Here is a 13,653-nt window from a genome sequence, read left to right on the forward strand (position 1 = left end):
ATTCCCATGTACCTAACATAAGGGGCCTACATATTGCATATCAATTTCAACAATAGACACCCCTCTAACTAATGATAATCATTAAAAATCATTTCATGAATTTTAGCAACACTCATAAGCCTTCAAGTACACCAACTCTCAATTTTACAAAAATATTGACGGGTACTTTATTCGAAACTGTCCCTTGCTACCTAAGCCGTATTATACATAAAGAGCATAGTAAACATAACTTAATGCATTTTTTTGTCTTTCCTCAAAGTTCAGATGTTCAGTTTTTTGTTTATTATAATATTTCTTTGAGAAAAGGTTTTTGTCTTGGGACAATTTAAAAAAGAAATTACCAGAGATATTTGAGATGTCTAACCAGAAGTATATTATTTTTTTGCATTTTTTTTTACCATGAATAGATGACATTTTGTATTTCTATTGCTAAATTGATACTTCCATGCTACATAAGAAAATATTTTTATAAAATCAAATTTGGGCGCACTTCCTGTGACGACCGGAAGTTATGCCGGATTAAACAAGAAAGTTTTTACACATGTACATACATAGGTCTATCTATCCCACAAAGTTTTGTTGTTCAAATGGTAAACGTTTTTGAGATTTCGTCGAAATAAGGTATTTTATCTCGGGACAGGAAACGGACAAACGGAAGTGTTCAATGTAAATTATATTAAAAATTTGTTGTATACTTACCTTTTGTTCATTAGTGTTCATTTAACTTACTCAAAATGTCAAAGAAAAACAGTTAAACTGATAAACAGCTCGATTTTTTAAAACTCTTCCTGTGTGGACCGGAAGTGACGGCTGACAAAATGAAACCGGTTAAACACATCTTCAATCAATTGTCTATCATCCATGAAAGTTTCGTGTCTTGATCGTTTATAGTTCGTGAGATCTCGCGGGTACAAAATGTGTTTTAAAAAAGCTACCTGAGATAATTGAGATATCTCACCGGAAGTAGAATTTTTTTTTAATATTACATCGCAGAGATTCCCTACGTATAGATTTATTCTTATATATTTATTCTATGGACAAAAAATTTAATGCGTAAAAATAATTATTTTTGGAGTGCTTCCCGTGACAACCGGAAGTTATGACGAACAAAACAAAAGTGTTTAAACACATCTACGGCTATATGTCTATAATCCCACAAAGTTTGAATGTTCAAGTCTTTACCGTTTTTTAGATCTCGAGGTGACAAGCTTTTTGTCGCGGTACAGGAAACGGACAAACGGAAGTGAATTTAGAAAATGTTTAAATAAAATCCTCTAGATCTTTTTATTTTCAGTCATTCCAGAAAATTTTATAAAAATCCATTAAGACATCTCTGAAAAATTCACAAGACAAAAAGGGGGAAAAAAAATAATAATAAACTAGACTCTTGTTGCTATAGCAACAAAAAGGTCTTCCGTTCCTTATGTATTAATCTGTACAAAAAGTCCATTTCTTTTGTAAACAGAAAATGGATATAACATATACTGTAAAGGAATTCCAAAGAAATAAAAAAAAACAAAAGACAAAATGTCAATTTTTGAGTACTTTCTGTGACGACCGGAAGTTACGCCGGATCATTTAGAACATAGTGAACATATGTTCATACATTGTTTTGTCTTTTCTCGAAGTTTTGATGTTCAAGTTTTTGTAAGTTATAATATCTCTTTGAAAAAAGGTTTTTAGTCTCGGTACCGGAAACGAACAAACGGAAGTGATTTAAGAAATTAAAAGAAGATGTTTTAGTACATTTACCTACGGTAAGTTTATATTAAAACAATATTAAAACATTAAAAAATAATAAAACAATATTAAAACAAATCTAAAGATAAAAAAAACCTTATATTCTTTGAACGCTTCAAGTGAGAACCGGAAATGACGTACGACCAAATGAAACCCGTTAAACACATGTTCAATCAAATGTTAATTATACATATAAATTTTGTCTCTTGATCTCTCGCAGTTTCTGAGATCTTGTGGGTACTTTGTTTTTTAAAAAGAAGGCTACCTGAGATATTTGAGATGTCTCACCGGAAGTAGAACTTTTTGTTGTTTATTTATAATGTGTATATGACCTTTTGTATTTCTATAGCTTAAATGTTACTTCCATGCTAATTAACCAAATATATTTCAAAAAAATCAAAATTGGGTGTACTTCCTGTGACGACCGGAAGTTACGCCGGATAAAACAAACTAATGTGAACCTATGTACATACATAGATCTATCATCCCACAATGTTCGGTTGTTCAAATTGATACCGTTTTTAAGATCTCGACGAAATAAGGTTTTTTGTCTCGGGACAGGAAACGGACAAACGGAAGTGCTCAGTGTAAATTGTATTCAATATTTCTTGTATACTTGCCTTTTGTACGTAATTAATAATTAAAAATACTTAAAATATCTAAGGAAAACAGTTAAACTGATAAACAGCTCGATTTGTTTGAACTCTTCCTGTGTGGACCGGAAGTGACGGAAGACCAAATGAAACCGGTTAAACACATCTTCAATCAAATGTCTATCATTCATGAAAGTTTCATGATTTGATCACTTATAGTTTTTGAGATCTCGCGGGTACAAAATGTGTTTTAAAAAAGCTACCTGAGATAATTGAGATATCTCACCGGAAGTAGAATTTTTTTGTTGATATAACATCGCATAGGTAACTTATGTATAGAATTATAGTTTTATGTTTATTCTATGGAAAAGAAATTTAATGCGTAGAAATAATAATTTTTGAAGTGCTTCCGGTGACGACCGGAAGTTACGACGAACAAAAAAAAATAGTTTAAACACATCTACAGCTATAGGTCCATCATCCATCAAAGTTTGGGTGTTCAAAACTTTACCGTTTTTGAGATCTCGAGGTGACAAGCTTTTTCAACGCGGGACAGGAAACGCACGACCGGAAATGAATTTTGACAAAATGAAAAAAACGCCTAGAGATATCATCATTTTCTTTCATTCCAGAAAATTTCAATAATATCTATCCAGCCATCTCCGAGAAATCTTGTGGACAAAAAAAGGAAAAAAAAAATAATAATAACTAGACTCTTGTTGCAAAAGCAACAAAAAGGTCTTCCGTTTTGATATACATGTATCAATTTAACTGTAAGACATTGCTTCTCTCACATAGAAAAAATAGTGGATGTGATAATTATTGTGAATGATATATCCAGACGTTACTTCTATGTAAAACAACCGGAATAAAAAAGAAATCAATTTTTGAAGTACTTTCTGTGACGATCGGAAGAAGCGACGAACTAAACAAAACATGTTAACCATTTTTACTATCATAAGTCAATCTTTCGTCAAAGTTTGGTTGTTCACATCTCTGCCAAATTTGAGATCTTTTTGAAACAATGTTTTCTGTCTCTGGACCGGAAACGGACGAACGGAAGTTGTTAAAAAAAGGCTCGTATTTCTCGTACATTTGCTTAGCGTGCATCACTGTTAATGAGGCTAGATAAAATACACAAGAAGGTTAGTTAATCTTGTTAAAAACATGATTTGTTTGAACCCTTACGGTGGGAACCGGGAGTGACAGTTGACAAAATAAAACCCGTAAAACACATTTTCAATTAAATGTCTATCATTCATGAAAGCTTCGTGTCGTAATCACTTACAGTGACAAAAACTTCGCGGGCATCACAATTGAATTTAGTTTCTGAGATCTCGTTTGTACAAAATGTGTTTCAAAAAAGCTACCTGAGATATTTGAGATCTCTCACCGGAAGTAGATTTTTGTTGTTGATATAAAATCGCATAGATAATTTATGCATACTTATATATTTATTTTATGGAAAAGGAATTAAATGCGTAAAAGTAGTTATTTTTTATGTGCTTCCGGTAAAAACCGGAAGTTACGCCGAGCAAAACAAAATAGTGTGAACACATCTACATACATTGGTCTATCATCCCACTAAGTTTGATCGTTTAAGTCGTTACCGTTTTTGAGATCTCGTCAAAAAAAGGTTTTTTGTCTCGGGACAGGAAACGGACGAACGGAAGTGCTAAATGTAAATTGTATTTAATTTTTCTTTTGTGCTTGCCTTTTCTACTTAATTGTTCATCGACTTTACTACAAATATAAAAGAAAAACAGTTTAACGGATAAAGCGCTCTATTTGTTTGAACTCTTTCTGTGTAGACCGGAAATGACGGAAGACAAAACGAAACCGGTTAAACACATCTTCAATCAAATGTCTATCATCCATGAAAGTTTTGTGCTTTGATCACTTATAGTTTCTGAGATCTCGTTTGTACAAAATGTGTTTGAAAAAAGCTACCTGAGATATTTGAGATCTCTCACCGGAAGTAGAATTTTGTTGTTGATATAACATCGCATAGATAATTTATGCATAAAATTTATACTTATAAATTTATTTTATGAAAAAGGAATTAAATGCGTAAAAGTAGTTATTTTTTATGTGCTTCCGGTAAAAACCGGAAGTTACGCCGAGCAAAACAAAATAGTGTGAACACATCTACATACATTGGTCTATCATCCCACTTAGTTTGATCGTTAAAGTCGTTACCGTTTTTGAGATCTCGTCGAAACAAGGTTTTTTGTCTCGGGACAGGAAACGGACGAACGGAAGTGCTCAATGTAAATTGTATTTAATATTTCTTTTGTACTTGCCTTTTCTACTTAATTGTTCATCGACTTCACTACAAATATAAAACAAAAACAGTTATACTGATAAACGGCTCTATTTGTTTGAACTCTTTCTGTGTGGACCGGAAGTGACGGAAGACAAAACGAAACCGGTTAAACACATCTTCAATCAAATGTCTATCATCCATGAAAGTTTTGTGCTTTGATCACTTATAGTTTCTGAGATCTCGTTTGTACAAAATATGTTTGAAAAAAGTTGCCTGAGATATTTGAGATATCTCACCGGAAGTAGAATTTTGTTGTTGATATAACATGGCATAGATAACTTATGCATAGATTTATACTTATATATTTATTTTATGGAAAAGGAATTTTATGCAAAAAAGTAGTTATTTTTTAAGTGCTTCCGGTGACGACCGGAAGTTACGACGAACAAAACAAAATAGTTTAAACACATCTACAGCTATAGGTCTATCATCCCACAAAGTTTTGATGTTCAAGTCCTTACCGTTTTTGAGATCTCGTTGATACAAGCTTTTTCAACGCGGGACAGGAAACGGACGACCGGAAATGATTTTTGACAAAATGAAAAAAACGCCTCGAGATATTGACATTCTCTTTCATTTCAGAAAATTTCATAAAAATCTATTCAGCCATCTCTGAGAAATCTTGTGGACAAAAAAAAGGAAAAAAAAAAATAATAATAAGAAACATTACAATCACTATAAGGTCTTCCGTTGGAAACGGAAGACCTTAATAACTAGACTCTTGTTGCTATAGCAACAAAAAGGTCTTCCGTTCCTCATGTATTAATATGCACAAGAAATCCAGTTATATTGTAAACAGAAAATGAATATAATATATATAAGTTTTGTGTCTTGATCTATCATAGTTTCTGAGATCTTATTTATTCTTTGTTTTTAAAAAAGAAGGCTATCTGAGATATATGAGATGTCTCACCGGAAGTAGAACATTTTTTTACCATGTGTAGATGACTTTTTGTATTTCTATAGCTAAAATGTTACTTATACGCTAAATAACCAAAATATTTTTAAAAATATCAAAATTGGGTGTACTTCCTGTGAAGACCGGAAGTTACGCCGGATGAAATAAAATAGTGTTAACACGTGTCCATACACAGGTCTATAATCCTACAAAGTTTGGTTGTTGAAGTCGTTACCGTTTTTGAGATCTCGTCGATATAAGCTTTTTTGTCTCGGGACAGGAAACGGACAAACGGAAGTGCTTAATGAAATTTAAATTTTTTATATCTTGTTACTTTCCTCTTTTACATTATTATTCATCGAAGTAGCTAAAACTATCAAATTAAAACAGTTTAACGGATAAACAGTTTGATTTGTTTGAACTCTTCCGCTGTGGACCGGAAGTGACGGAAGACAAAATGAAACTGTTTAAACACATCTTCAATCAAATGTCTATGTTTAGTAAAAGTTTCGTGTCTTGATCACGTACAGTACCTGAGAACTTGCGGGTACAAAATATGTTTTAAAAAGCTTCCTGAGATAATCGAGATATCTCACCGGAAGTAGAATTTTTTTGTTTATTCAACATTGTATAGATGGCATATAAAAGGATCTATACTAATATCTTAATTCTATGGAAAATAAATTAAATACGTAAAAACAAAAAAATTTGAAGAGCTTCCGGTGACGACCGGAAGTTACGCCGAACAAAACAAAAATGTTTAAACACATCTACAACTATAGGTCTATCATCCCTCAAAGTTTGGATGTTCAAATCTTTATCGTTTCTGAGATCTCGATGTGACAAGCTTTTTGTCGCGGGACAGGAAACGGACGACAGGAAATGAATTTTTAAAAAATGAAAAAATCGCCTAGAGATATGATCATTTTCTATCAATCCTGAACATTTCAAGTAAATCTATCCAGCCATCTCTGAGATATCTTGTGGACAAAAACTGGGAAAAAAATAATAATAATAATAATAACTAGATACGATCTCGTTGCGAGCAACGAGGAGGTCTTCCGTCCGATTTTTAGAAGAAAATATGACATCATCAACTATGATTTTTGACAACAAAACATGATATTGAAAAAGGAGTGAACTACTAAAGCTTTATTGTATCGCTTTTTAAAGGTTCTATTACATTGCTTTTTAAAATACTTGCATTTCTTCCAATGAAGATTGAAAAGATTAAACTTGTTGACATCTGGTCCCAAAAAACCCTAATTTGGTAACGCAAGAGAAAATCATTATATTTTTAGGATATATAAACGTATTATACCTAATCTAGCTTTAATAACCTTTCACAAGATGGCTCTCTTTAAAGGGCTATAGATAATTTTTTAGAGCCCTTCGATCCCCTAATTTAAGGGACCTTTCATTTAATATCAAGAAAAAAGTTTCCTGATATTAAATGAAAGGTCATTTAATTCTGAACACATTTAGTCAACAAGTGTTTAAAAATTCGTTACCGTTCTGGAGATACATGAGAAAGAAGTTTTAAGGGGCTGATTCTTTATCTCCTTATAGGGACCGTTTACGAAAATTTGAAGGTTGCATATTGTTATGAACATCATTTTGAACAACTTTTCTTCTATACTGCATTTCAAAATATTTTTCCTTTCTGAGATATGGGTGATTGAAATTTTGGATTTTTGGCCCCTAAAAACCCATAAATATGTAACACATGATAAAATCATTACATTGCTTGAATACATAACTGTGAGATAAACATATTTGCTTCTATAACCTTTCACAAAATAACTCTCAGAAAAGGGCTACAGATTAAAGACTTATAGCCCTTTGGTCCCCTTATTTTAGGGGCCAGCCCCTTTTTTCTTGATATTAAATGACAGGTCATTTAATTCTTAACAAATTTTGTTCAACAAGTGTTTAGAAAACCGATACCGTTCTGGAGATATATGAGAAAGAAGGTTTTAGGGGCCGATCCCTTATCTCCTTATAGGGGCCGTTTAACGAAATTTTGAAGGTTGCATATTGTTTAAAACATTAATTTAAACAACTTTCTTCTGTATTGCATTACAAAATATTTTTCCTTTCTGAGATAAGGGGGACAGAAATTTTGGACGTTTGGCCCCTAAAAACCCTTCATTACGTAACACATAATAAAATCATTACATTGCTTGGATACATAACTGTGAGATAAAAATATTTGCTTCTATAACCTTTCACATAATATGTTACAGTAAAGGGCTACAGATTAAAGACTTTAGAGCCCTTTGGTCCCCTAATTTTAGGGGCCAGCCCCTTTTTCTTGTTTTTATATGAAGGGTTATTTAATTCTAAACAATTTTTGTTCAACAAGTGTTCAGAAAATCGTTACCGTTCTGGAGATATATTAGAAAGAAGGTTTTAGGGGCCGATCCCTTATTTCCTTATTGGGGCCGTTTAACGAAAATTTAAAGGTTGCATATTGTAAAGAACATTAATTTGAACAACTTGCATTTCAATATATTTTTCCTTTCTGAGATATGGGTGATCGAAATTTGGGACTTTCGGCCCCTAAAAACCCTTAATTACGTAACACATGAGAAAATTATTACATTGCTTGGATACATTACTGTAAGATAAACACATTTGCTTTTATAATATTTTACAAAATATCTCTCAGTAAAGGGCTATAGATAAAAGACTTTCGAGCCCTTTGGTTCCCTTATTTAAGGGGCCAGCCCCTTTTTCTTGATATCAAATAAAAGGTCATTGAATTCTAAACACATTTTGTTCAACAAGTGTTTAGAAATCTGTAACCGTTCTGGAGATATATGAGAAAGAAGGTTTTAAGGGCCGATCCCTTATCTCCTTATAGGGGCCCTTTAACGAAATTTTGAAGGTTGCATATTGTTAAGAACATCATTTTGAACAACTTTTCTTCTATACTGCATTTGAAAATATTTTTCCTTTCCGAGATATGGGTGATCGAAATTTTGGACTTTCGGCCCCTAAAAACCCTTAATTACGTAACACATGGAAAAATCAATACATTGCTTGAATACATAACTGTAAGATGAACATATTTGCTTCTATAACATTTCACAAAATATCGTTCAGTAAAGGGCTACAGATTAAAGACTTTCCAACCCTTTGGTCCCCTTATTTGAGGGGCCAGCCCCTTTTTCTTGATTTTAAAAGAAAGGTCATGTCAGTAGAAACTATTTTTACATTACATGTCTTATCAAAATATTTTTCAGAAAAGAGATAATTTAAAAAAACCACGAAAAATTACGACATTTTTTCCATCTCAATTTTTGGGTCCAGGCGAGCTTCGGCGCCTTTAAAGCTAGATCAAAATGAAAATAAAATTGCAAATCTACAATCTTTCGTCTACTATCCCTGAAAGTTTGAACTCAATATCTTTTATAGTTTAGGAGAACTTAGAGGGACAAGCCACCCCTCCGAAAATCGCTAAAACGTCAGTTTCTCAAAAACGGAAGTGACGTCATCAATAAAATCAAAAACCTATAAGGTTCAGATCAGTATCTATTAGATCTGAAAGTTTCATGAAAATCGGTCAAGCCGTTTCTGAGAAATCGCGTGCACAAAATTTGTAAGAAAAAAAAAGAAAAATAATAATAACTAGACACGATCTCGTTGCGAGCAACGAGGAGGTCTTCCGTCCGATTTTTAGAAGGTGAAATGACGTCACCGACTTTAATTATCGACAACAAAACATGATATGGAAATAGGGGCGAAGAACTAATGCTTTCCTGTAATGCTTTTTATAAGTTCTTTTACGTTTCCTTTTTAAATAGAAAAAATGCTTCCAATTGAAATAGAAAAGATTAAACTATTTTACCTCTGGCCCCTAATATCCCTAGTTAGGTAACGCATGAGAAAATCATTATATTGTTGGGATATAAAAACGTATTATACATAAAGTCTGTCCCAAGATATTTTTGCCACACATTTTCTCAAATTATTCGATATTTGTAAATATCTCTTGATTCAGACGAGGTTCATTCGATAGTATGAAAAAATCCCAAGATTTCCCTTTTGTAACGTCCCCTCTAGCTTGTCAGGTTTCAATACACGGCTAAAAAAAGAATGTCTACGGGGATTTTGCATTGCATCGGCCATTATAAAGCCCGGATGAAAACGTTGAAAAATTGTGCTAGATATTCCGTGAGACTTCCGAATTGAGAAAAGATGTAAACATTCCCCATTATAAATCTCCGTAGGAAATCTGTTTTTGATCCTGTGAATGTTTACGAAGGAAAAATAGTAATATCTGAATGAAGTTTGACCCCCTAAAAAACGTTAATACCTAATTACGTAACACATGATAAAATCAATAGATTTCATGGATACATAACAGTTGAGATCGACACAAAATTCAAAATTTTGATTAATTCATGTGATTTTGAATGACCATAGTTGTGAATGGAATTGTAGATCATTTTGGAGAATAAGCGGGTATTGAACATAATTAATGCACATGATCATGCACATGACAAATAAAGTGTCTTACACATGTAAATCTTAATGTAAAAGCTGCTTGGTCCAATTTTCAATAAAATAATTGTATGCTTTTAAACGATGGTTATGCTAAGTATGTGTGCAATAATATACGTTGCAGTAGTTTTCCCGGTCAATTAAGCCATATTTAAATAAAAAAAATTATGTACATGTTGAAACTCGTTGAATCCGGATGTTGTGTATTACGGCATGCTGCCCAATCCGGCGACATTATTCAGCCCCTTGACATTTTCCCATCATTTTTGTTTTAAAAAAATTGTGCAATCCCGATCCTGTCTATTCTGTAAACCGGCGAAATGAAAAAACATACTGCTTATAATTAGTGAGAGTTATCTCCCGTAGTCCGTCTACTTATCGATCGGTCGGCCTTCTGCGAGATATTTTAAATGCTCAATTATCGACCAATTTTACTGTCGTTGCTATTGATTTAAATAACTGTAAATATAGATCCAAACTAGCAACTCATTTCAGTTAATACCATAAAGTCTTGTTATGAATTGTAAAAATTAGATAATTAGATTATAATTCACCCCATTTTTTCAGGCCGTGATTCAGGATACTGTGAGAGTAAGACTGCCGATATTGTCTGTTATCCCCGTTGTATGGCTACACGTACAGAGTTGCATATTATTCTAGATCTGTCAAAATGTTATTTTTTTAAAATAAAAATCTCATTATATTAATATTCATCCATTGTTTCCCTGTATCATAACAGTTCTCGCCATCAGGTGTTTCAGCCACCTGTTGACTTGTGAATGTTTTGTTTAACAATTTACGGTTAAGCATGCACTTTACAGGTAGATCGGATGTTTGAAAAATAATCAATAACGATGATTTGATTCAAAAAGTATTTCCATCGTATGTATTCCGTTATGGATTTATTGTTTCAAAAAAATAATTTAAAATGAAAATTGGTACCGTATAGATAAGATCGATGAAATCTAATATATTTCAGAACAATTGAAAATTTTACAAGAATACACGATCAGGAGCTACTGCATTAAATACTAAAATTAATTTCAAACAATGTCCTCTAAACCGGATGTTGCCTAATCCGGCCATTTTTTTTCAGAACCACCCTCCGCCGGATTAGACAATTTTTGGTGTATATCCACAAAATAATCGACATAAAAGGGTTTTGCGTTATTTCGCCTCGTGTTTAAACTGGCCCCTTACGTTGAAGCTGACATGATTGTATTACGACTTTGACATCTGTCTTTTTTATATAATCTATTATAACATATGAAATATACAGCATGACTATTTAAACAAAAATAAAGCAGTGTACATTTGTTCATTAATAGGTTTTATGTTTACATTGTTTATAATCATTGCAAAACATGCAGGATGAATAAACACAATCACTCGAAGGATGAAACCCAACGGTTTCCTTTTTTAAACATTCCAATGATGTATTTTGAGGGTTTTTTTGTATGCCCAAAATTTATTTTTATTTACTTTGAATATTTCTAACGTTGAAGGGAGAGCAATTCCGTGTAAATACATCTATAACTTTGTAAGATCATTCATTTGATTTGCAAGGAAAATTATTTGATACTGTAATGGCCGACAAATCGGAACATGCAGCTTAAAGAAATTTCTCAACATTTTATACCTCGAAACGTTATTTCAAATCAGGCACCAAACAATAAAGGGAAATGGAAATATTCGGCGGATATAAACGTTAAAGTATTCTTATGATAAAAAATTGTATTTTTGGCAAACATAGATTAATCATTTTTTATCTCTTACAAGATATAATCGCACCTGTGTTTTGTATCCATCTCTTTTAAACTCTTTGTAGCCAAACCTGTAAAAATTCGTGGTCGTTTCACCGTCTTGTTGTAAACCCCGCTGAAATGATTACAATCGATTCGCTGTTGAACGAAAGACTCGACTAGAAAAACTTGCTGCATGGGCCGTCTAACATTATTAATTTTAATGATGAATTCAGAAACTTATAGATTTCAAAAAGTGTCATTTTTTGTTAAGTTACAGGAACATTGTCATTCATGCACATAAATTTGTACAAAATAAGTTATATGTTATTCAACCAGTGTTTGAAATTTAAGACCGTTCTTGAAATATTTGGGAAAGAAATTATAGGGGTCATCCTTTCATCTTTTTATCGGGCTCGTGTAACAAAATTTGAGCCATTTCCGAATAACTGTGTGCACAAAAATCGTATATTAAAAGAATGCAGGTAACGGGAGCTTTTAACAGGGGAGCAGGGAGTGCTTTAAAATTCATTTTGACATGTATTAATTTACCGTGTAAAATTATCAATCATAGGCATTAGATAACTGCTATTGCCTGGTTGGCGAATTTGATTTGCCTATTGACTCCATGACATCTACAATTTCGCTTAGTTAAACGATAACATTTTTAAAAAAAAACATATATAAGCATGTACTCCAATCAGGTGTTGTACTTTACAGAACGTTTAAAAAATTACGCGATTGCCGAGCGCTTCTTTTTTGGGAAAAATAGTCCTAATCAGACAGCAAATACATAATACAGCATACAGACGGTTTTATTAATATATATATATATATATAATTTATGTATTAACTATTTAAGTGTGCTTGAATATGCAAATTTTAAAGCCAATTCGATTTGTATTAGATAATTAATCTACTAAGTAGTATTTTTAACCATGTGTTCTCTACTCGATTTTTAACAATCCGAATACAATCAAAATATTTACAATGAATGCACATGTACATAAACTTTTTATAACTCACATATTCTTTCAGAATAAAAAAAAAAAAAATTTGATTAATAATAAATTAATAAAATCAGCAATGAGTATGCTTTTTAATGAATCTGACCACCATTGAGAAGAGGTTATTATACCAATATTGTGACCCTTATTATTTTACGGCCTGAATGTAAATAATTTTTCAACTTCTATAAAATGGTTAGTTTTATCGTGCCCGCACCTACCGCAAGCATGTAAAATTGTACTTCTTAAGCTGCCTTATCTCGAACGCTTTTTAAATATATTTTAACTTTTACTTACTACATCCTGCTTAACTCTCTCTCTCTCTCAACTCATAAAAAATTCTAATACTTTGTTAGACAAATGAAGAATCACATTATCATAGATTACAGATACTTATGTGAATATCGCCAATATTTTGTTGAAATTGGTAGTGTAATGCATTTAATTCTCAGCAGCAAAATGTCACAAATAGAAACAGGTGAATTCATTTACATTTCAAATCGTACGACTGTAAAACGTATTATATTAATTGATGGCAGATTTTTTCCTTTATTTTACGAACTATGATTTAAATCAATGGTTTGATGCATCGTTAACCGATATCATTGGAAATGAAAATAACAACGAATCAAAGAGCATTGAAATGTGTGATAACGTATAAACACGAGAAGCATGTGTTCTACAGCGAATCGGCTGTCCACTAGCGCGGCTTCTCCTTGGCCCGTGTGATGAAAATGTACACTCAACGTGGTGGGTTTGAAATGTTTGCAGTTTGGTAACTAAATTTTATTTTCCAACAATAAAACTATTTCATGACATAGACAAGATCACAAAGAAC

This window comes from Magallana gigas, chromosome 4 (genome assembly GCF_963853765.1).
Source record: "Magallana gigas chromosome 4, xbMagGiga1.1, whole genome shotgun sequence".
NCBI classification, from domain to species: domain Eukaryota; kingdom Metazoa; phylum Mollusca; class Bivalvia; order Ostreida; family Ostreidae; genus Magallana; species Magallana gigas.